The 24,865-nt window shown below is 45.2% G+C and overlaps 1 pseudogene across 1 annotated transcript; it reads right to left on the reverse strand.

The window, feature by feature from the left end:
• Positions 1–2,783: 2,783 nt before the first annotated feature.
• LOC307176056 (cytochrome b-c1 complex subunit 7-like) lies at positions 2,784–3,105 on the reverse strand (annotated as a pseudogene). Its single transcript has one exon. The product of its transcript is annotated as a cytochrome b-c1 complex subunit 7-like (transcript).
• Between the last annotated feature and the right edge of the window lie 21,760 nt (positions 3,106–24,865).

Below are 24,865 nucleotides of genomic sequence, written 5' to 3' on the forward strand. Positions count from 1 at the left end.
CATTTGGAAATTTGTTCCATGTCATTTTAGAGTTGTCACAGCGCTTCTAAAGGCTGCAGAGTAGTTCACTGTAAGAGTACACGGTACTTCTCTAACTGGTCCTCTGTTGATATACACAGCAGTTATTTCCAATCTTTTTCTACTAATAATATCCTTATACATATGTCACTAAGCAAATGTGTGCATGTATGTGTAGGATAAGCTCTGGAACGTGATATTGCTAGGTCAGGGGTTAGTGGCGGTTTTTATTTTGCGAGACATCGCTGAACGGTCTTGCAAAGAGGTTTTCCCATATTGCACTCCCCCAGCAATGCTGCAGAGTGCTGGTTTCTCACCCTTAATGTGTGAGCAAACGTCTTTTTTTTTTTTGCCAGCTTAATAGGTAAATAGGGCACCTTGTAGGAGTTTTCGTTTGCATTTTTTTAGCAGTGAGAGTAAGCCCCCTTTCCTGTGTTTAAAGGCCGCTGTTATCTATTTTTCTATGAACTTGGAACTCTCTGCTCAAGTCCTTTGCTTTTTTCTTTTGGGTTGTTAGTCCTTTTCCTTTTTCATCTGTGGGAATTTATAAAGGTCTTAAGGAAATTAGATCTCTGTCTGAGCTTCACATGTTGGAAACTTTTTTTTTCAGCCAAGTGTGTTGTTCATCTTTTGGCTTTATAGTCATTTTTGCAAGGCAGAATATGTTAATTTTATGATATCGTATGTGTCAGTCTTCTTTTCTTATATGGATTCTGGATTTTGTGTCATGTTTAAAAAGACGAAGTCCTTCCCCATTTGGATATTATTTAAATAAAATCTCCATGTTTTCTTTTAATACTTTTATGGTGAGGGTCTTTTCTTCCATTTAAATCTTTGCTCCATCTGGAATTTATTTGGGTATGAGGATCTAAGAAGGAATCTGAACTTTGTTTTAGATGGCTACCATTTGTCTAAACATAACACCATTTATTAAATAATCTCCTTTTCTCCCACTGATTTGAAATGTCCTCTTAATCATAAAGTAAATTTCTATGAGTATTTGGATCTATTTCTGTACTTTTCACACTGTTTTATTGGTCTGTCTATTCATGCACCATTACCAAACTGCTTAATTTATGTTAGCTTTATAATATATTTTAATGTCTTTCAGGATTAGACCACCTTTTATTTTTCAGAATTTGATTATTCTCATCTATTTCTTTTTCCACATAAACTTTAATATCTTTAATTCCAGAAAAAATATCCTATTTTTCAACTGGGATTATGCTAAATTTAAATATTAATCTAGAGACAGTTGGCAAATATGTAGTATGCAGCTTCCTCTCTTACAGATATTTTTCCATTTATTCGCATGTTTGTGTATGTTCTTTAGTAGCATCTTCAAATTTTACTCATTGACATCTTACACATAAGCTGATAACTATATTCCTGGATATGTAATCTGTTTGTAGCTTTTCAAAATGGACTTCTTTCTTCCATTATATTTTTCTGTCTGTTTCTTATTTTGGAAGATACTGACTTTTTTACCCAGACATCTTACTAAATTCTATTGTTGGCAATGTTTTCTAATAGGATATCCTGGGTGCTGTGAGTATAAAGTCATATCTACAAGTAATGTCACCCTCCTCTTTAATTTTATTTCTCTGCTTTTATTTCTTTCTCCTTTCTGATCACATCAGCTATGCCTTGGGACTATTGTCTGGCAGTGACAGAGATCGTGGACTTATGTTCCTAGGTAATGGGCCTGCTTCTGGGGTTTCATGGTTCAGCATGAATAGTGTGTGTGTCCTCACTCCCCCACAATGTCCTGTGTGTGCCCCCATTGTTTTTACAGCTGGGACTGAGGCAAGGGTGGCCCTAGGGAACAGAGGGAGAACAGAACTGATGCAGAAAATGAGCGAAGTAGGTGGAGTCCGTGTCTCCAGCCCGGGGACCCACAGAGACGCCTCTGTCTCCTCTCTCCTCCTCTTCCAAAGTCTCAGGCAGCCCCCTCCCCACACCGTGGCTCCCCACACCCAGCATCTCACCCCTCATCATGAAAGCTCACTGGAGCTCAGATTCTAGTCCCAGAGCCGGTGCTGTCCACCTGAGCCTCAGTTTTCTCATCTGTAAGGTAGACTCCTACTCACCTGCTCTGCCTACTTCCTAGGGTGGACGCGAAAGCAGCAAGGCAACCCTGAGGAATTTAGGCAGCTGGTGGCCCTCCTGCCACACACATTGTCCTTGAGATGATGACTTCAGCTCTCCAGCCAATGGAACCTGAATAGAGTTACGTGCATGGAGAGAGATGCTACGGGACCGTTTCCTTTCAACTCCATCCTGGGCTTACACAACAGGCTCTGAGGACGAGGGTGAATCTCCAGGCTCTGTAGTCCTGGCTCTCAGCTCCCAAGCAGAACCCTGCCCTTCCCAGGGAAGGATAATAAATGGCAATGGCATTGCCGACTGGCTCACTGGGACCTCCAAGGGCAGAACTGCTCTTTCCAGGTCATGCTGGTCAAGAAGAGCCTCGACAGCCATGAGGGAAAACTTGCTATGGCCAAGGTCAATGTCTGTCTGCCTGTCACTGCCAGTTGGGCAGCAAGTGGGTCTCTGCAGGGCAAAAGATCAGTCCACTACAATCTAGGCAGCCACTTCCAACTTCCAAAAACATTTTTCTTTTCTTTTCCAACAATAATTATAATAGATATTTATTTAAAGTAATACATTTACAGCCCAGATAATTCTACATTGTACATTTCAGGTTTAACCAACTTCAGAAAACTACTTTAGGACAGCTGCATCCACAGATCTAGACTACATGATTATTCCTTTGCCCATTCTTCTCTCTCTTTTCTCTCCCAAATAACCTCTTTCAGATGTGGTTCAAGGTAGAATTTATCCTCCTCATATTTTGTCCACTGCTCTTTAGGCAAGACCAGCTGCCTTATGGTCAGGTCCAGCGCTCTCTTAATGCGAAACACTGTGTCATTATAAAGGTTCTCAGGAAGCCTTCTTATGGCCTCTTTTGCGTCATCATTCTTATATACTGTATCATCTTGCATTAAGCCCAGTTTATTGAACCCAGAAGCGTCGAATACCCTCCAGCCACTTGCTTGATGCTGCAATGGCAGGCCTGTTTGCCATTTTGACCCAAGACAGAAGCATTCCCTGCTGGGTAAGTCCTAGAGCCAAAAACATTTTTCAAAATACACTGACAGGGTTTCCCTGGTGGCGCAGTGGTTGAGAGTCCGCCTGCCGATGCAGCGGACACGGGTTCGTGCCCTGGTCAGGGAAGATCCCACATGCCGCGGAGCGGCTGGGCCCGTGAGCCATGGCCGCTGAGCCTGCGCGTCCGGAGCCTGTGCTCCGCAACGGGAGAGGTCACAACAGTGAGAGGCCCGCGTACCGCAAAAAAACAAACAAACAAACAAAAACCAAAATACACTGACAAACAACAAATTGGGAGGGGAAAAAAAGATGTCGACCACAACTGTGAGTGTAAAGAACGTGGTCCTAGAGCAAATTGATGAGGCAAAATCATTAAGATCATCAATGGGTAAGTGGACAATTTCCAGAAGAAACAGCCAGGAAACGTGAGTTCTTTTTTCTTCTGCCTCCTTTTTACTTATTCATAGTTTCTCAGCCTTCTGTGAAGAGCACTGATGTTACTTTGGCAATCACAGAATAATTATTTTATTAACCTAGACAGCTATCTCGAAAAAGGCCTAAGGCTTCTCCCTTGCTGTCGTGTCCTACAACAAAACAGCACCCGATGTGCACTTAAACATCAGAAGCTGACAGATACTTGGCACATAGATTGGGAGCCACCCTGGGCACAGAGGGGAGGGCCAGTGAGTGGGAGCCCAGGAGGAGTAGAAGACCCAGAACTGTGAAGGAAAAGAATAGCGGTTACGGGTCCAGGGTCTACTGTCAGATGCCCTAGGTTTACCTACCAGCCCGGCTGCTTAGCAACTACGTGACCTTGACCGGCACACTCAGGCTCTAAGACTCATTCCCTGGCAGCTGCACGCGCCTTTCAACCTTGTGAGAACTCACTGAGGTGATGTATGGGAGGGAATCAGCACCGTGTCCTACACGTGGTAAACGTTCAAAAACTGTACGATTTAATTTGTGTGGTTACTATAACTGAAGAAAGCTTCCTTCTGGAGTAGGAAGGATGGGATTTTAGTCCTCACCTATAGGGCTTACTGTGTGACCTTGGGCAAGTCACATCACTCCTGGGTCCCAGATGATCTCTGAAGCCTCTTCCAACCCGGACATTCTGAATCTTGTTCTTAGACCATCGCTATTAGCTTGCTTTGGGTTCAGTGGGATCCCAGCCCACTTTCCTAGTCACTGCCCTCACCCAGATGGGATCCCACGGCACCTTGTGGAGATCCCGTAGTTCATAGCCGGAGACTCTGATGGTGGGAAGCTCACCCATGGGTCGGCCCTCCCTTCCCCAAGGAAGCCAACTTCTTGTTTGGGCCTCTTTGCCATTTCCATGGAGACAAGGGACAGAGCAGGAGGGTACTGAAAAGTCCTTCCTTCAGGAAAAGGTTCCTCCCCTCCCCCGGGAGCCCACATTGCAGTGACGCACTTTCCTGCATCCACTGAAACCAAAAGGATTTCCCATCCCACAGGTCTCTGGGCTATTCTGGGGAAAGGAAACCAGGCCAGGTGGCCCCTTAGAGGTGACGCCCTGGGGAGCCAGTCCAACCCAAGTGCAGCTCTGCCTGCGCCCTGGCAGCTTTCTTCTGATTGGCTGCCCATCCCTCCGCTCCTGCAGGTACCTGCTTGCTCTTTGGATATAAGAGGAATTTTCCACAATCGTTGATCTTGGAGCCAAACCCTCAAGCACCAGAGGACAAAACCTCACAAAGAAGACCTGGAACAGATTGTCTCTTCTCTTAGCAGAGCTCAGACTGCTAGTCCCACACATCCTCCTGGACGAGGCGGGACTCACACTTGTGACATCATTTCCAATGCTCCAGCCTCAGAAGCAGTGCCCAACTTAGGAGAGCCCATATCAGCAGGATCATCTGGTTGGATGCCCTTCCTGCTTCTCCTTCCTGTATTGCTGGACCCACCCTAAGTGTGGCCCCCTCAGATGCCCAGGGCCACTGTGTTCCCATCAGGGTAGCACAGGCATTGAATTCTTTGCTTCAAATACCAGTTCTGCCACATACTACCTGGATGATGTTGGGCAAGTCATTTACTCATCTGAGTCTCTATTTTCTCATCTGTAAAATGCGGATAATAAAAACTACATCATAGAGTTTTATGTATTCAATGAATGTTTCCTCAGGGCTTACTTAAGGGCTAAGATTATGCCAGGTGCTAGAGATACAAAAGTGAGCCAAAATTACCCTAATTCTTGAGAATTAACAGAGACGACGCTTGAAAAGTATAATATCTTGCAGACTTCCATCTCTAACTTTGGTATTTTGTAACACACCAGCCCTCCTTCAGAGAATAGCTTTAAAATCTGAATTAAACTACAAAAAAAATCATTTGAAAGCATTGGACAAGGGTTCTCCACCTTTGATGTATGTAAGAGAGATTGTTAAATCAGTTTCCTGGGCTTCATCCCCAGAGATTCTGACTCACTGGGTCAAGTTCAGGTGCATGAATTTGCTTTTCTAACAAGTTCACAGATGATGAAAATGCTGCTTATCCAAGGAGTGCTCTGAATTACATGGCCAGAGGTACCCAGGATTTGAGAGGTCAAGATGCTAGAGAGAGGGGAACACCCTGCAGTTAGCCTGATGTTCTAGATTGCCCTTTCCCTTGTGTTGCAGGAAAAATGTGGTGAGAGGACGGTCATGTCCCAGGTCTCGAGTCAGTCCCTGGGACGGGTCACCAAGTGAGGATCCCTGGCTCCACGCAGGAAAGAATTCAATAGCAAGCCAGAGTAAAGCGAAAACAGGTTTATTTAGAGAGATACGTACTCCACAGACAGAGTGTGGACCGTCTCAGAAGGTGAGAGGCGGCCTCAGGGCATGGGGTCTTCTCTTTGGAAAGTGGGTGTGGCCCTGGGAGATACATATTCCATGGAGAGAATGTGGACCATCTCCAAAGGCAAGAGCAGCTGAGGGATGGGGGTGGTTAGTTTTTATGGGCTGGGTAATTTCATAGGCTAAGGAGTGGGGACTCCACTCCAACTATTTTGGGGAAGGGCCAGAGATTTCTAGGAACTGGGCCACGGCCCACTTTTTGGCTTTGTATGGTCAGCCTCAGAACTGTCATGGCGCCTGTGGGTGTGTCATTTAGCATATGCTAATGTATTACAATGAACGTATAATGAGGCTTAAGGTCCCCTGGAAGTCAAAGCTTCCACCACCTTGGGCCGAGTAGGTTCTAACCCGTTTTTGTGGTATCCTGTTCTTCTTAATGGTTGTGTCATTCTCTTAATGGCTGTGCCCTACCCCCTTCCTTCCTGTCTCGTTGAGCATCTGCCAATTTTATTTTTTTTTATTGAAGTGTAGGTGACTTACAATGTTGTGCTTAATTTCTGCTGTAAAGTGACTCAGTTATACATACACATTCTTTTTCATATTCGTTTCCATTATGGTTTATCACAGGATATTGAATATAGTTCCCTGTGCTACACAGTAGGACCTTGTTGTATATCCATACTATATATAATAGTTTGCAACTGCTAATCCCAAACTCCCACTCCATCCCTCCCCCCCACCCCCCTTGGCAACCACAAGTCTGTTCTTTATGTCTGTGAGTCTATAATTATTTCATAGATATGTTCATTTGTGTCATATTTTAGATTCTACACATAAGTGATATCATATGGTATTTGACTTTTTCTTACTTCACTTAATATGATAATCTCTAGGTCTAACGCTGTTACTGCAAATGGTATTGTTTCATTCATTTTTATGGCTAATATTCCATTTTATATATATACACACACACACACACACACACACACACACACACATATATATATATATATATATATATATACCACATCTTCCTTATACATTTATCCGTCGATGGACATTTAGGTTGTTTCCATGTCTTGGCTATTATAAATAGTGCTGCTATGAACATAGGGGTTGCATGTATCTTTTCAAATTATAATTTTGTCTGGGTATATGCCCAGGAATGGGATTGCTGGATCGTATGGAAACTCTATTTTTAGTTTTTTGAGGTACCTCCATACTGTTTCCCATAGTGGCTGCACCAATTTACATTCCCACCAACAGTGCAGGAGGGTTCCCTTTTCTCCACACCATCTCCAACATTTATTGTTTGTAGACTTTTAATTATGGCCATTCTGACTGGTGTGAGGTGATACCTCATTGTTTTTTTGATCTGCGTTTCTCTAATGATTAGTGATGATGAGCATATTTTCATGTGCCTATTGGCCATCTGTATGTCTTCTTTGGAGAAATGTCTATTTAGTTCTTCTGCCCATTTTTCAATTGGGTTGTTTGTTTTTTTGTTATTAAATTGTAGGGGCTGTTTGTATATTTTGGAAATTAAGCCCTTGTCAGTCACATCATTTGCAAATATTTTCTCCCAGACTGTAGGTTGTCTTTTTGTTTTGTTTATGATTTCCTTTGCTGTGCAAAAGCTTATAAGTTTGATGAGGTCCCATTTGTTTATTTTTGCTTTTATTTCTGTTGCCTTGGGAGTCTGACCTAAGCAAACATTGGTACAATTTATGTCAGAGAATGTTTTGCCTATATTCTCTTCTAAGAGTTTTATGGTGTCTTGTTTTATATTTAAGTCTTTAAGCCATTTTGAGTTTATTTTTGTGTATGCTGTGAGGGTACATTCTAGCTTCATCTATTTACATGTGGCTGTTCAACTTTCCCAGCACCATTTGCTTAAGAGACTGTCTTTTCCCCATTGTATATTCTGGCCTCCTTTGTCGAAGACTAACTGCAAGCATCTGCCAATTTTTAAGCCCTGTGGAGCTGACAGACAAAGTAGAATGCAGCTGTTGAGTTTTCACCAGTGTCACGGCACTTGGGAGACAGAAAACTGAAGTGCAGGGCGACCAAAGTAAACAGGGTTCAAGGAGCTAATACTCTGCAGACAAAAATAACTGCAGAGAAGTGACCCCCACATTCTGGACATCTTTTCCTTGTGTTGCAGGAAGGCGGACCCCTTCCAGGGCCCAAGAGTGAGCTCTTGTCTAACACTCGGAAATGAATTGTCCGAGGAGACACACGTGCTGACAGAGCAAGAGACTTTATTGGGAAGGGGCACCCAGGTGGAGAGCAGGAGGGTGAGGGAACCCAGGAGGACGGCTCTGCCACGTGGCTCACAGTCTCGGGTTTTATGGGAATGGGGTCAGTTTCTGGGTTGTCTCTGGCCAATCACTCTGACTCAGGGTCCTTCCTGGTGGCACGTGCATCACTCAGCCAAGATGGATTCCAGCGAGGAGGATTCTGGGAGGTTGGTAGGCCATGTGGACTGGTGTCTCCTCCTCCTTTTGACCTTTCCCGAATTCTTCCGGTTGGTGGTAGCTTGTTAGTTCCTCGTTCCTTACCAGGACCTCCTGTTGTAAGATAACTCATGCAAGTGGCTACTATGGCACCTGGGCAGGGCGGCCAGGTTCAGACAATGGTTCCCCTAACACTTGGAGACATTTTCCAATTCCAGTTCCCTCCAGCCCAGGGCACATGCCTCTTGCCTTCTCTGTAGTTCTGTTAGCTCTGTCTGAGGATCCACTCGCTTGGGGTTCCCATCCCCATGAGCACAGAACGGAAGTGCAGTGGATTTAGTGCCCCACCGGGCACTCAGCGAGCGCAAGCCTCTGGATAAATTACGCCCCTGGGAAGTGTGGACCAAGAAGCGTCATATTGGTAAACAAAGGATGTTGCAGCCATGAAATCATCAGCCACTGCGGCCACCGACGGTACACCCTGAGGGGACTCGGGATGGGAAAGAACAGGATGCTGGCCCTAGGTAGTTAAGGTGCACATCAAAGGAATGATTTCAGTGACCCCAGAATTCTTTCATTTTCCCATACATAGAAAGCACTAAATTCATTAACTGGAGATGCCTGGTTTTCTTTAATTAACAGTACTCTTTTGATGTTCTGACCACCTAGTTTTTGTTGCAAAAACTCCTATCTATCCTGGCTTCTTCCTTTCCTCGGAGGGATCCGAGGTTGTATCCCAGGCTTAAGTCCTCATCAAGTCCACTGAATGAAACATAATTCTCAACTTTTAGCTTGTGCATTTCTTTCTGTCGACAGAAGGGTCCTGCAATACAGCCTACATGGTTGTCCTGAATTGAACAAATAGTTTCACTTCGCAGTGGCTAGTGCAATATTGCCCCTTCCTGTGTTCTGTCCACAATGCTAGCAGGTTTCTGCTGTGCCTCATGAAAAAGTGAAACTTTTCCTCTCTGCTGTCACCATCAAAATTTGCCTGTTTCTTGTAATAATAATAGCCAACATTCATTTACCGCTTATTTTGTTCTAATTAATGCTCTTAGTGCTTTGCACATTTTAACCCATGGAATCAGCACAATAATCCCATAAGGTAGGCATAAGTATGACCCCTATTTACAGATAAGGAAACTGAGGCACAAAGATGTTTAAGAATTTGCACAAGATGTCACAGTTTGTAAGCAGGAGATCTAGAACTCGAATCTGGGAACTCACTGCAGAGTCTGTTTTCTTAAACACTAACAGAGCCTCTCAGAGCACTACTTCCATATTTCAGTTCAGGAAGGGTTTGAACATCGATCTTGTTATCTGAGCCTAAACAGCAGCCCTGCAATACATACATGGGGAACATAATGTTATCTCATTTTAAAAGTGGGGAAATTAAGACCCAGAGAATATTAGGAAACTTCCCCAAATCTCAAAAGCTAGCAAGCAGCAGAGTTGGTACCAGAAAGTAAGCCTTATCGTTAGTATTAAAATAACATCATTAACTACATGTCAGACGCGCTGCTGAAATCTTTACATGAATCATCCACTTTAACTCTTACAGCAGTTCTGTGAGGTGTTAGTTCCCCCATTTTAGAGAAGGCAAAACCAAGATGCAGGGAGATTTAGCGAGGTCACAAGTTAGAACAATCAGAGCTGACATTTCTGATAACAGATTTATTGAGATACAATTCAGACACCATAGAATTTGCCCATTTAAAATGTATGATTTAATGGTTTTTAATATACCCAGAGGTGTGCAACCATTACCATAATTAATTTTAGAATATTTTCATCTCCAGAGCTGGAATCTGAACCCAGATCCATCCAGCTCCAAAGCTTACGCCCTTAATCACCACATTAGAGTGCCACGAAAATCCCAGTTCTTTTCAACAGTTTGAGACGAAATTAACATGCCATGTGTAAAAGTTAATGGTTTTAAGTATACTCACAGACATGTGCTTTTTTTTTTACTATGCTTGTGTTAGTGTGTGTGTGTGTGTGTGTGTGTGTGTGTGTGTGTGTGGTGATTGTGAGGGAAGCAGGAAGTACGTGCCCATGGCTCACTCTCTCCCGTGGTCTCAGGGCTGCCAGTATACATCCACTGAATCTCTCATTGGTTTGGGGGAAAATAAAAGCTCTGGGGATGCTGAGCGTTTCTGCAGAAGACATGCTTACGGAGGTGAAATAACTCACAGATGGCTGTTTGCATCAGAAACAGGATCTGCAGAATCTGAAGAACGGATTCCTTTACGGTTATGTTTCTCAGGGCCAAAGGCCAAACCGCAGTCATTCAAGGGTCTCCTTGATCTGACTCTGGTGTGACCCCCAATGTTTCTCTAAAATGGCCTCTTCACAGGTTCCAAACGTGATCATGCTCGTCCGCCTGCCTGTAAGGAGACTCCTCTCATCTTCACAAAACTAACCCACCCATCCCCCAGCTAAGCCCTCCCCCAGTTTCCTGTTGCACTTGCAGTAAATTCTAAACTCCTGCCCATAATGGGCTTGCCTCTCCAACCTCATCTCCTTTCATGCTGCCTTCCCTGCCTTCCAGCCACACACCGAACACCCATTCTTGCCTCAGGGCCTTTGCACTTACAGTTGCCTCTGTCACAAACCCTGCTCCTCCAAATCCGTACAAGGTTGACTTTTTCTTAACCTTCAAGCCTGTCCTGATCACACAATTTAAAGTGACCCCATCTGCCCTAGGCATGACCAAGTGTATCAATCTGTTTGATTTTCTTTGTAGCACTTATTTTATTCAAAGTTTCCTATCCGCTACTGGTTAATTTGTATTTTTATCTCCCCCTGCCCCCCTCCACCCACTACTAGAACATAATCCACCAGGGCAGCCTTTTTTGCTTTATTCAGTGTTAACCTGTGTGTCTCTGACACCTGGCAGAATTCATGTCCCCAGAGCAAGCACACGTTTGCTGAATAAATGACTGAGAGACTCCGGTTAGCTGGAATCCCCTACAAAGCCTTCACTGATTCCCTGAGCTGGAAATAATCTTCCTCCTCTGAATGGCAAAGCCACCTTCTCTGCCTCTCTTAAGGTCCTGGGTACCATCTGCCTGTGCTGCAACTATTTATGGTTTCTCTCTCCCCTTCCAGACCTTAGGCTTCTTGATCCAGCTCCATACCTAATTTATCTCTGTATCTCCTGTCTCCTCCCAGACCTTAGCAAAGTGCCTCGTATATCGCCGGCGCTCCATCAACGCCCCATACACGCTGAGTGAGCGGTGTTGACTGTCGTCACAGATGCCTGCCTAAGACTAACTTGGAATTCCGTGTCCTCGCATGCCAAGCACGATGCTCATCACTCTGTCCTAAATGACCATGGATGTATGCGCATACGAGCCCCAAAGATGAATATTGCTGGGCCGAGAGAATTGAGTAAACACGGCACTGTGCTGACAGGTTGTTCTGATGATAATTTTCTCCCCACATTCAGCGTAATTGGATGGCTGCTGCTGGGCTGTTCTGCACCAACTCTCTTCAAAGGAGAGTGATTAATGCAGAGAAGGTGAAAATGAAATGCAGCAATCTTATTAGGGGAATGGAAATATGACACGTGTCACAGGGTCTCTGTAAGGAAGCAATGCAGAGAGGTGCTGTTTTCAGGGCTGATGGGAACTTGAGTTTAAGGGGCTTTAAAGGCTGTGACTTTGTTTCTTGTCTTGCAGGTTTGCACCACCAGACTTGAGGCTGTCTTAGCTGGTCTGCGTTTTGCTGGCGTGTTCTATTATGTTTTCCTGCAATACAGAGATCTCACCAGTTGTTACCTAGCAGTGGATGGGTTTGGGGAATGTTTGTGTTTTACCAGACGCTGCAAACGAAACTCCTGCTGGCACCTGCACCGAAGTCCCAGTTCCCTGACCCTCACAGACACACTCCTGCCAGACCTTGTTATAGTTTCCCAAACTTTCATCTTGCTTTTCAGCCATCTATACTCGAGGCTCCTCCTGCCTAGGGATCCCCTCCGCACACCACCACTACTTCCCTCATCCACCCACTGGGTGACTTCACGCTTAAAGTCAACTCCAACCACCCCTGCTCAGCAAGACCTTCCCTAAGTGATCAGTCCTTCCTTTGTGGCTTCACTAGATCTTGTTCTTGCCTTCATCATGGCAATTGTCACATCGAGTTGTCTGTGTCTGTCCCCCTCCCCCAGAGGCAGGTACTGGATCTTAGTTATCTCTGTAGCCCTCGTGCCGAGCATAGTGCCAGGCACACGAGATACTCCGTAAACATTGGTGGAACACAGGATATAGGACACGGGTCGAAGTCTCAGCTGCAGCCCCGGGGTAGCAGAATCATTCAGTGCATGGACTCTTTGTCCAGACTGCCTGGGTTCAAATCCTGGATCTTGACGTGCTAGAAGTATGACCTTGACTAAGTTACAGGAAGTCATTTCCTCCTCCCTAAATTAGAGATGATGACAATGATAGGTCCCCATCTCATAGGGGTGCTTCTGGGATGAGATCTTCATGTGCTGTGTAGTGCTCAGACAGTGCCTGACCCACGCTGCCTGTTGCTATTATTGATTATAAGTCACTTACCCAGTCTCAATTATTTCTACTCATGTCCTCAGTAACAAACTGACAGTCACTGAGAGGCTGCAAACATATGGTGTGATGTGCGGCATTGCTTACAAGGAAAATATTACACAAGCACAGCGAATCCCCACGTCCTGATAAATCATGCCAGTTCCTCTCTGCCTCTTCCTGCCCTCTTTCTCTCCTTTATTTGTAAATTGATGTGACTTTGTTACGCCTTCCAAATAAGTCAGAGGATGAGGAAACGTTAGCTTATTTGAGTGAAAAACAAAATGATCATTTCTAAATTAGGCCGAGTACACCAGGAATAATTGTTCATCTAATCCCTTGAGGTAAGGCTGGGATGATCTGCCTTTGGTACCTGGTTTTGCTATTGCTAATACTATGCTCCATTGTCGTCCCCTTGGAACAATCACCCCAGTCACCCTCTACCAGAGCCGCAGAGGAGGAGGGACTGGGTGTGTGTTTCTTCAACCTTTGATTCAATTAACACCTGCACAATTTTGGCCATATCCACCTAATGTTTTTCCTTTAGGTTGACTGACTTTTAAAATTTAAATAAATGTATTGACAAAGAGAGCTTGATGTCCAAAATGCAAAGCATTTGCCGTAAATAAAAAGTAACCCACAAAAGGACAACAGTGAAAACAAAACATTGTTATTGAATTCCAGCTAAATATCACTTTTGCCTCCTTAGGGCAACATCATTGCCTGATATTCTCCTTACTCTTTATTCAAGAGGAAGATTAGGAAGAATCAGAAAGGTGTTATAATGACCAACCCCAAATTGAAACTTTCTCCACCTTGTTACAAGAAGGAATGCAAGGGGGGAAAAGTTACTATCCTTCTCACTTTGTGTTTTAAGGTTATTTAATCCCATATTAGTGACCATCGAAAACCAGCCCCTAAAGCTCTCTAAAGGCATATTTTATTGATAGAACCCAGGCGGCCCTGTAGAAACCCTGCGCATCCACTGGGAAACCATTCTCGTGGACCAAACAGCATGGAACGCCAACCACAGATAGCCCAACCTGAGCACAGTCTAGACCCCAGCTTCTCCATCACTCTGCACTCGTCCGCACCAGGTCCTATGGAGCCCTCCCCGCCCGCCCCTGCCCCATATCTCTTGAATCCTTCCTCATCTCCATCGGCAGCACCGTCTTCTTCGTTCAGGTCCCCATCAGTTCCCCTTGGATTCGTGCAATATCCTCGTCTACATCTCTCTGTCCTCTCGGGCCTCTCCCACTCTGGGTCCATGCACCGTGTGCCTGCCTAATAAATGTCCACTGAATGAATGAGCCTGTATCTTTAAAGACCCAAAAAGTAAGTCATCATTCGAAGGCGTGGTTGGCATTTCTTGGAGATAAGCTGGAGTGAGGATAAGGTCTGAAAGTTCAGAGAAAGGGAGAAATGCACTGATCAAGAGGTGAAGCTGGAGGTCTGGGGAGCTCTGAAGACTCTGGGAAAAGGGTGGAATGTTCCTTCCCAACCAGAGGAAGAACCCCTGTCTCCTCGGCCTCCCTGGTCACTCAAGGGATCCCTGCTCCAGTGTCCTTGTGTGTGTTGTGTTCTTCAGGGCTTTGAAGTATGTCTGTACCTCCCCCACACACACACTAGACTGTGAGCTCCTTGAGGACAGGGACCATGTCATAGTCAGTCTCTATATCCCCAGCGCTTAGCACATTGCAGAGATGCCAAGTGAATGCTGGTTGAACTGAATTGCTAGAGTCAGATGCTTTGTAATTGCACCTCACCTGTCCCCAATCAGGGCCTTCTCTGCCAAAGCCAACAGGATCCTTGTCACACATTCAGTGCCTGAACATATCCCTGGGTGGTTTGCAAGCAAGATAATTTGTTTCTTGTTGGGAGAGCTTGTCAGCCATTTTCCATGGAGGTGCAGATAAAAAAAAAGTCTTGGCAGAAAACAAATCCAGTTGGAAAGTGACTTGGGAGGTTAAGCAAGCATGTTAAAGGTGTCTCTTCCCCAAACCTCTTACCTCCGTCTCCAAGAGTTCAGTGTAACGATGACTGCAGGTCACTACCATCTTCCCCTGCCAACAGTATAATTAAATCACCTTTGTCAGTGACTGCTGGCCCTTGGGGACCTTGCAGAGGGAAAGACATTACTTAAAAGTAAGTTCAGCCCAGGGCCTGTCCTTTGCTGCCTCCACCCAGGCATTTTTTCACTACTATTTCATGAGTACTCTGTGCCAGGGCCACAACGTGGATGTTTTAGCAATTCCCATTTTGCAACTGTGGAATTGAGGCTCAGAGAAGTCAAGTAACTTGCCCAAGGTCACACAGCAGTCAGCACAGCCTGCATTCACAGCATCCAAAACCAGTGTCCCTAACCATTACACACAGTGCCCGCATTCTACCCTGACCACCAGCCTTTCCAAGCCCCCATCCCCCTCTTCCTGGTAAGAGGTCAACATGACAACTCTCAGGCCATGGTCTTCGGGGGGTGGGGGTTCTAACATATGGATAGAAAAATATCCTCCAGGTCCATAAACATGTAACATAGCAGATGGAAAGGTTTCGAATCAGACACTTCCTGCCACTGTGAGACATAATAAAAACAGGGTGCCTTTATTGAGTCAGATGCTATCCATTATTGTCAACCATTCAGTGAGGTGGGAACCATTATTACCCCCATTTTACAGATGAGGAAACTGAGACACGGAGAGGCTAAATAGCTTGTCCAAAGTCACAGAAGTGATAACTGGAGGAGCTAGGACTTCATTAATGGAGCAAATTTATACTGAGGACCTTTTATGTGCAGGCGTTGTTCTGGGGTTTGAGGAAATAGCAGCAGACAAGATAGTCAGAAACCTCCTCCATCCGTGCTTTTTATCTTAGCAGCGCACATGCCTGGGATGATGATGACGACGATGACGACAACCATGACTTACCACTATTTACTGAGTACCTACTATGCGCCAGGCCTCAGTCTGCTCAACTATAAAATGGGACTAGTATTGCCTACCTAATGGCATAGAGCAGCAGCATATTGTCTCATTAAATCCTGAGACAAACTCCATAAAATAATGTGATGATGCCCATTTTACAGTGGACCAAAGCACGGCCGAGTAAAGTCCCTCGCCCCTCCCCAGTCCATGAATCCAAATGCTCCCAATTCCCCAGTGCCCAGTTCAAATCACACCTCACCTAAGAGGCCTCCTTTGGCCTCCCCAGCCTGGCCACCTCTGGCTCCTCTAGACTCTGATAATGACAGTTGTCTGAACAATCAGGAGATAGGCATCTGAAGCCAGAGAAACACGAAAACGTATTAGGCAATTCTTCTTATAAGAAGTGCTGGCGCAAGGTCTGGGCCAAAGCTATAGCTCCTTATCACAGCTCCCAAACCCCCAGCACCTGGAAGAGGCTTTAGGGTTTTAGACCTGCAGTTCCCCTAAACTTCAGGGTCTTCATTCTTTGAAAGACAATCGGTCCTTTATCTGGGTGGGTGTGCAGAGCCAAACTCAGGTAGTATTACTATCTTGGAAAGGTAACTTCATTACTTGACATTGTTCATTACCACAAAGGAATTGGGTGTAGTCATCACAGAACGCCGCTCATGGTGACAAATAAACTCTGGGCTGTTCACATCCACCCTTGAAATACCAGAGAACCAACCTCTTAGGCACGGCCAGGCCAGGATAAACTTCAGGAGCGCCACGTAGCCCGTCCACGGGGCCAAGGGACCGGAGCTTTCTGCCTAAATTCTGCCGCCTTTTCTCACAGTCTTTACCTGGCAAACGCCTATACATCTTTCAAAACCCAGATTAAAGCTTATCACCCTTATGAGTTCTCCCTGACTTTCAGAAACAGATTCAGCCCTCCCTCTCTGTGATCCTATGGTATATATGAATATTAACATTTATACGCACATACACATATTTAGTTTTAGGTTGTGAACTACGCATGTGACTTGGACCCCATGTCTCTGTGGTAAACTTCTCCTTCGAGGCCCAGCACCTCCTCTGTGAAGCCTTCCTTGATTTCCCCCACAGCACTTTGTACAACTCTCCACCATAGCATTTAAGCCTCAGTGCCTGTGTGTGTGTGTGTGTGTGTGTGTGTGTAAACCTGGTGCTTTCTCTAGGTCATGAGCTCCTCCAAGGCATGACCATTTTATGATTTATTTCTGTATCCCATATTCCTCACCCAGTTCCTGGCACATGGTGAATGTTCATTATTTGTATAAGGCAAATAAATCCCAAGGCCCAGGTGGCTGGTTTCTGGGTGCAACTGAATGGAAAGAACCACAGTCCAGCAACAAACGTAATGAAAAGGAAGTCTCGTTCTTTGCCCAAATGTCTTCAAGGACATGAAAGGGGATGTAATATATAATCTGTAAAGATGCTTCCCAAACTGCTTTCTTCTCACTCCACCCCACCCCTACCCCTATCCTCTCATACTCTGGAACTGGTCTGGAGCCTTTGACTGCTAACCCCTCATTCCCTTCCCCCACCTCACCCACGCAAGCACACTCTCTCACACCAGCCTATGCGGCTGGCTCTCCCTCCTTGCATCCCCTCCCTTCTCCCTGCCCCGTTTTCCTCTCCTTATTCTTTATGACACAGGGCAGCTTAGCTTTTTCTGCCTGCTTTTTGTTTTCTTTCCCCTTGTCTCTGTATCTTTGGTATTCTGCCTCTCTCTACCAGTCTCCTATTTTTATACCCTTCCCCGAGTCTAGGAGACAAGCTGGAAAATCCTCCTTTGAAAGGAGGAGAAATAAGTCATTTCTCCTGTTGGAGTCATTCTCTCCAACAGGAGCAGACATCTGGGGGCCATGCAAGGTGCCAGGGAGCAACTACATGCTAGGAAATCTCGTCTGGGCCACAAGTGTTTCTTGATTGGATGAAGACGTGGACACATGAACGGATCTACTTATTTATCCATTCAACACATGTTAGAGAGTACCTGCTGTAAACCAGTTATACGCACCAGGGAACAGACCTTGACAGGAGAAACAGGTGGAAATGCTACGTGATAAGGTACACTCATCAAACTTTCCCCTCTCCTGGGAAGTGGGTCACAGTATACATTCCCAACCCTCTGGGATGTGGGTTTATTCTGTTTTAGGCAGAATTCCCAGTGCTGAGAGTCTCCATCTACATTTGTTAGATAGGAAACTGAACTCAGAGAAGTCAAGTAAATTACTCAAGATCTTTCAGCGGAAAACATTACTGGGCCTTTGTGTTTTACCTTAGGTTTCAATGAAGAGATTATCTTGCTTGGAAATACGTGATCAAGGCTTTTGGCCTATCAACTGCTCAGTACAGTTATTTTAGGATTTGGCTTGAGCCCAAAGACCAAAACTGAGTCATAATATGAATATATTGATATAAGTAAATGATAGCTACTATTCACTAAGGCTGTGCTATGTGCCATGCACTGTGCTATACCCCCTACAATGCTCAGTCTCATTTAATTTTTTGAACAGTCCTGCAAGACAGATATTACAGACAAGGAGACTGAAACTTCAGAGGGATTAAGTAACTTGTCCACATCATATAGGGTCAGTGCCACAGTGAAGATTCAAACAGAGGCCCATGGGATCCACACTGCTGTGTTCTTGGCCACAACGGTCAACTACTGTCCATAACCCAAGAGCCCCAGGACCACTCAGGGTCGCCTCCAGGATGCTGTGAACCAGGGTGATCTTTCTGGTCCGTGTTTTGCTCCCTTCTCTACCCCTTATCCGCAATTCCTCCACCCTCAAACACACACACACACACACACACACACACACACACCCCCCTGGTAAAGGCAGTGACTTAGAGAGGTAGCTGGTGGTAGAAAAATAGATGATCCACCAGTTGGTAATTAAGAAGCCACAGAGGAAAAAAATAAAAAATAAATTAAATAAATAAATAAAGATTTAAAAAATGAAGTCACAAAGGGACTTATCTGGCAGTCGTCCACTGGTTAGGACTCTGGGCTTCCACTGCAGGGGGCACGAGTTCCATCCCTAAGATTCCGCAAGCCACGCAGTGCAGCCAAAAAGTAATAATTATAAATTTAAAAAAAAATACTGGAAGATGGATGTAGCCTAATAGTCTCAGCACCCTGAACAGCTCCTTCTCACCCCTGGGATGTCGCCAGTGCCCTGTAACCCCTGCAGTGAGCTCCAGAGCCTGGGCAGCATCTCCAGGGCACCCCCCCACTCCCGCCCCTCCATTCTGAGCCAGACTGCTCTGCTCTGGTGACTGACTCTGCTCTGCATTTCACAGTCTCTCCCCCCAGTTTCCACCTCGCACCCAGCCTTTGGGCTGACACTTCATCCACGCAGTCTGCTTCAGCTGTTGCTTTCGAAAGCTGCCTTTCAGCCAGAGATGGATGAAAACCAGTGGGACCCCAGGCAGGCAAACCGTCTCATGTCCCTTCAAATGGGTATTTATTCGACATTTATTTAAAGGAAAGGGGCAGGATCACAAGAAAGCCTGCTGGTGGCCACCCCAGCCTGTCCTCTGTTATCACAGCTTATTATTGACACCCAGGTCCCGCTTCGCAAAACCAGAGTCCCCACAAATGACCCAGGCACAGCCTCCTTGGAGGGAAGTTAGCAGCCTGAGCAGCTTTGGGGAGATCTCCCCCCGTAAACATCTTGTTCAAACAGGATTCTTACAATCCTGCACTGTTTTCTTCTTGGAAGGAGTGATGGAATAATTCTTTCCTCCATCTTCTTACACCTCCAGCCCTGGCTATTGCCTAGTGCCTGGCTGTGGAGCCCTCCTGCCTCAGATCTCTCTAAGGTCTGAACTTGCTCCCTAAGCTAGTCCCACTCACCCCTATGCTAAGGACAGACTTTCAGAGTCTCCACCCAGGTGGAGGAGATCCCGGGTTTAGCAGAAAGCGAGTTCAAACAGCCTTATTTTCCCAATGTTAACATTTCTGTGATGCATCTGATCATCGATGTGACCATTTAATGTTGCAGTACTTCTGATTGCATACCCAAAGCTGTCATTAAATTAGAGACAATCAATGGTGTCTTGGAAACATTTATAGCCTTAACTCACAAGCCCATAACACACATACCCAAACAGAATTATTTCGCCTTAGCTGTTTTCCTGCAGCACTTTAGGTCTGCCTCTCTAATAACCCTTATCAGGGCGCATCATCACTGCTTGTGTGTGTCTTAACCACTAGACAGCAAACTCCTCAAGGGCAAAGGCTGTCTAATTCATTTTTACACTCCAATTCCAGCACTGTGTCCAACGCCGAGTAGGCACTAAATTTGATATGGTTAAATTGGAAGAAGACTGAATTCAGATGACTCATCTAGGGAAGACACATCAGTCCTGGAATCTAGAGGAGTTTTCCCCCCACCAGTCAGTAGAGGTGGCCATGTCTCTCTCCGGAGGGGGTCAATGCATCTGTCTTGGAGTGAGATAGCCCACACGGATGATGGATTTCCAGGGAAACTTCCAACCCTGAGGCTGTGCTACCACAAAACATCCCTTCTCCGATTCCTTGGAGCTCTGTCTGGCCCCTGCATCGAGCTTGGAGTAGAGAAATCTAGTGGGTGACTCACACTGGAAATTGGAAGGAACAAGGTCTTATATCATAGAGCCCTTGCGGCAACTTTGTCATTGATTATTTAGCGTCACGTTTTCTGTAAGATCTTTGGGGACTTCACTCCAGCCAGATGACCTCACGCTGAGTGAGATTTGTGGCCTCTTGACTGAAAAGTAAGGCTATGAGGTAACGGAGGGAAGAGAGACCTGTAATTATGCATGAAACTCTGTCACCTGCATGCTCCCTAATGTATCAGGCCAAGGACGAGATGCTGTCGTCGCCATTTTGAAAAAAAAAGATATGACAAAATTCACCTGCCAACCCATCTCTTTTCAATAATCATAATATTCCCCAACATGTGTTTGTGTTTCTATGTGTTAGCTGCAGTCTGGGGCATTATAGGCACTCAATACATTTTTATGGACAGAATAAGAGTGAATGTTCTTCTACACACATTACCTCTTTTAAAGCACACGACTCTGCGAGGTAGACATCAATGTATTTGTCTGCTAGGGCTGCCATAACAAAGTACCACAGGCTGGGTGTTTTAAACCACAGAAATTTATATCCTCACAATCCCCCGGAAATCTGAGATCAAGGTGTCCACGGGTGGTTTCATCTGAGTCTCTTTGGCTTAGAGTTGACCATCCTTTCCCTGTGTCTTCACATGGTCTTCCCTCTGTGTGTGTCTGTGTCCTAAGCTCCTCTTCTCATAAGGACACCAGTCAGATTGGATTAAGGCCCTCATTAACGACCATACTTTAACTTAATTCCCTCTTTAAAGATCTGTCTCTGAATACAGTCGCATTCAGGGGTTCTGGGGGTTAGGGCTTCAACCTATGAATTTGGGGGGTACACAGTTCAGCCCATAAAATCATTATTATTCAGATGAAGAAACTGGAGCTTACAGAGGCAATGTGACTTTCCAAAGCTTACTCAGTTTGCCAGAACAGAGAAAGCATGTCCCCATATCAGTGATCAAAACCACTTCTCTTTCAACAAGCCAGGGCCTTACAAGGGCCTACAAGACCCTGTAAGATCTGGCCTTTTCCCTAATGTCACCTCTTCTCTGAGGCCTTCCCAAACCATCCTATTTTAAACAGTAATACCTTTCAACATGCCTTGTCCCCAGTTCCCTGATTTATCTTTCCTCATAGCACTTAGTAGCCACCCAGATAATTTCACCAAAATACAAAAGCAATATGTATTTTGCTTTTTGGGAGTTGTTTATTGCCTGCTTCTCCCTTTTCTCCACACCTGAGGGAAGCTGAGTGTCAAAGAGCAGCTGCACCCATGGATTACGTTATTTGAAAATAGAAAATTTTAGTTTAAAAACAAAAATTGCAAATCACTGATCTACATGAAACATGATGAGACCGTAACTAAGACGGAGGAGGGGAGAGGGGAGGGGAAGGGGAGGGAGAGATGGGAGCTGGGGTGGGGGAGGAGCTACTCACAGGGAGGCAATCAACCTGTCGCTTCAAGTCTCACCTGGGGCAGATCTGCTTCCAAGCTCACCCATGAGCCTGTTGACAGGATTCAAGTCCCTGGAGGCTGTTGAGGTGAGAGCCTCATCTTCTTGCTTTCCATTGGTGGAGGCTGCCCTGAGTTCCTTCTTCTTTGAGCCTCTCCATAACATGGCAGCTGGCTTCATCAGAGCATCAGAGTGAAAGGGAAAGAGAGAGAAGGAAAGACAGAAGTCACAATCATTTGTAACCTAACCATGGAAGGGGCATCTCATGACTTCTATTCCTTGGAAGCCGGTCACTAAGTCCAGTCCATCCTCAAGGTGAGATTAAACAGGGGTGTGAGTAACAGGAGGCCAGGATCTTTGAGGAAAAACATCCAATTCCAGCAACAAAGCTTCGGTCTGAGATTCTGACACGGAAGCTAGTCGGCCCTGCAGCCAAAGGCCCTTCCCATACATCCCAGCAATTCTACGAGCAGCGCTCACAATACACTGTAGATGTGGCCACTCAGGATCTCCAGGTGCAGAGGCCACCGTGGGACACGAGCTCTCCAGGAGACCCAGACCTCAGGGAAGTGTGGGCTGATACAGGAGAACTGGAATCCTGAATGTTGTGTTCCGAACTAAGAGGACGTGTTTGCACACATCAGGCTATCGAGTAATAATAACAACTTGTCTGGGAAAATACCCCTATGTCAGTGTCTCGTTAACATATTTCATTGAGAAACACCAGGGAGAGATGTTTTGTTTGCTACTTGAGTAATTTACTGCATTTCATGTTTAAATTGAAGTATCTAATTATACAATTATGAATCATCCTGATTCAAATAAAGTTCACCAAAATAATTTCCTTATGTAGCATTATCTTCCAATATATGTGATATCTTCATTTCACTATGTACTTTTATTCTGCCAGTCTAAAGATGTAATTGTTTTTTTAAAGTGTCCCATTAAACTAAAATAACAATTCTACCACACTAACCATCATGACCTAGTTCCTCCTGAGAGGTATTATATTTTGAAATGTCATGCTTTTTTTTTTTTTTTTTTTTTTTTTGCGGTACGTGGGCCTCTCACTGTTGTGGCCTCTCCCGCTGCGGAGCACAGGCTCCAGACGCACAGGCTCAGCGGCCATGGCTCCCGCTCCGTGGCATGTGGGATCTTCCCGGACCGGGGCACGAACCCGCGTCTGCTGCATTGGCAAGCGGACTCTCAACCACTGCGCCACCAGGGAAGCCCCCATGCTTTTTTTAATGGTTGTTTTCCGAAGAGAGTTTATAGCTTTTGCAGTTAGGCAGCCTTGTAAAGCGTGGTTTTAAATGATTTTCAGGTTTCAAACTAACTGAGCATTTCAAACACCAATTTCCTTCGCTTTTTTTTAAAACTAATAATAATGCCTTTCCTGTATCTTGGTTCTTTACAACTGACAGAATACAATCCCATTTGTTGTTTTCTTTGTTCCTCTTTCCCAGACCCAGGTTACATGCTAGGAAAGGACTTAGGTCACCAACAAAGTGCGAAACTCGGGCTAACACGAATGCAAAAAGAGTTTATTGGCAGGAGAGCAGGCTGCTCAAAGATCAATAGGCACCTGTATAGGCACCATCCTGTTCAAAATACAGAATATTTCTAACAGTTCAGAAGTCTTCCTCGTGTGCCCTTCCAGTGCATCCATAATCCTCTCTAAAATGTAATCACTTTTGTGGCTTCTATTGCTATAAATTAGTTTTGCCTGTTTTTGAGCTTCTTAAAGGTGGAACGATATTATATCTACTCTTTTGTGTTTAAGATTTTTTTAATATATGAATTTATTTATTTTATTTATTTTTATTTTGGGCTGCGTTGGATCTTTGTTGATGCGCATGGGCTCTTCTCTAGTTGTGGCGAGCGGGGGCTACTCTTCCTTGTGGTGTGCGGGCTCCTCATTGCGGTGGCTTCTATTGTTGCAGAGCACAAGCTAGGCGCGTGGACTTCAGTAGTTGTGGCTCGCGGGCTCCAGAGTGCAGGCTCAGTAGTTGTGGCTCATGGGCTTAGTTGCTCCGCGGCATGTGGGATCTTCCCGGACCAGGGCGCGAACCCGTGTGCCCTGCATTGGTAGGCTGATTCTTAACCACTGTGCCACGAGGGAAGCCCAAGGGGTTTTTTTTCCCCTCTCTCTCTTACTATATCTCTGAGATTTATCCATGTGTTTCCTTGTAGTAATAGTTCATCGGGTTTTTTTTTTTCTTTTGGTTTGTTTGTTTTTTATTGCAGTGTAAATACTCAGTTGAATGATTTTACTGAAATGTTTTATTCATTCTACTTGTTAGGGACATTTTGGTTATTTCTAGTTTGGGGCTATGATGAATGGTGCCTGTATCTGTCTTTTGGTGGACATGTGCACTGATCTGTCTTGAGCGTAGCAATTCCAGTGGAATTGCTGAGTCATGAGGTTGGTATAGATTTCACTATAGTAGATATTCGTTGATGGACTTTTGAATCTCCTGCAGCTAGTGTGGATATTACCCACTATCCCTATATCTTTGGATCACTCCCTGCACATGTACAATCCTGGGAGTATTCAATCATTCCAGCCCAGATCTCCGGCCCCACCAAGCGGCCCTGGGGCAGAGAAGGCTGTCCTTGTCATGAGCTTGTGATTCCGCTCTGATGCCCCACGTCTGTGGAACTCCTCACCTCTCTCCTGTCTCACCTTTGTGTCTCACCTTTATGCCCTGATCCTTGCTCACCATCCTGTGTTGTGCAGTTGGAACGAAGCCCTTTTCTTAACAAATTTGGACCTCGGTTTCCTTGTCTGTAAAGGAGGAAACTGAACAAAATTCTCTGGTAATTATGAATCTGTGGTGTCATACTGGGTCAATGAGATCTCACCATAAATGTTCTTGCAGTACAGGAGGCCAGAGCACAAGCCCAAGACTCTGAGGGGCTGGACCACAAGCCAGA

The sequence above is a fragment of the Stenella coeruleoalba genome, assembly GCF_951394435.1.
Source record: "Stenella coeruleoalba genome assembly, chromosome: 17".
NCBI lineage: Eukaryota > Metazoa > Chordata > Mammalia > Artiodactyla > Delphinidae > Stenella > Stenella coeruleoalba.